The sequence below is a fragment of the Sinocyclocheilus anshuiensis genome, unplaced genomic scaffold (assembly GCF_001515605.1).
Source record: "Sinocyclocheilus anshuiensis isolate Anshui unplaced genomic scaffold, SAMN03320099.WGS_v1.1 scaffold199, whole genome shotgun sequence".
NCBI lineage: Eukaryota > Metazoa > Chordata > Actinopteri > Cypriniformes > Cyprinidae > Sinocyclocheilus > Sinocyclocheilus anshuiensis.
In genome coordinates this window covers 2,050,218-2,050,908 of record NW_015552582.1, presented here as the reverse complement: position 1 = coordinate 2,050,908, position 691 = coordinate 2,050,218, and the positions used below count along the sequence as shown (strand labels likewise).

At 42.4% G+C, this 691-nt stretch overlaps 1 pseudogene; it reads right to left on the bottom strand.

Moving 5' to 3' along the window:
- Positions 1–691, bottom strand: part of LOC107665297 (acyl-CoA synthetase family member 4-like) — a 7,541-nt pseudogene that overhangs the window by 4,486 nt on the left and 2,364 nt on the right.

The following is a 691-nucleotide window of genomic DNA, read 5'->3' as shown; positions in this document are numbered from 1 at the left end:
GTTCTGATAAACATTTGCATTCACCCTGCCATGTAGCTGTATAAGAGGCCCAACTCCTGCTGCAGAAAACTTCCCCCAAACCATGACACTTCCTCTTCCACCTTTCACTGGCTTCTTTACGCACTTGGGCTTCAGTCTTTCCCCAGTTTGATGCCAAACAAAATGTTTCCCATCTAACCCAAATAAATTTAACTTGCTCTCATCACTAAAGTGAACTCTGGACCAGTTGTCCTCTCTCCACAACATGCTCCTTAGCAAAGGTGAGTCGAGTCTTTGGATTCTTTCTGCTAATAAGAGGCTTGGTCATTGCAGCGTGCGCTTTCAGTCTGGCTTCTCTTAAACAGATCCTTAAAGGGATAGTTCACCCAAAAATGAAAATTCTGTCATTAATTACTCACCCTCATGTTGTTTCAAACCCGTAAGACCTTCATTCATCTTCGGAACACAAATTAAGATATTTTTGATGGAATCTGAGAGCTGTCTGACTCTGCATAGACAGCAACGCAACTGAAATGTTCCCAAGTCCAGAAATGTAAGGACATCGGTAAAATAATCCATGTGACATCAGTGGTTCAACCGCAATCATACGAAGCTACGAGAATACTTCTTGTGCGCAAAAAAAAAAAAAAGACTTTATTCAACAATTCGTCTCCTCCGCGTCACCCTGCAGTGCCCTTTTGGAGAGTATCTG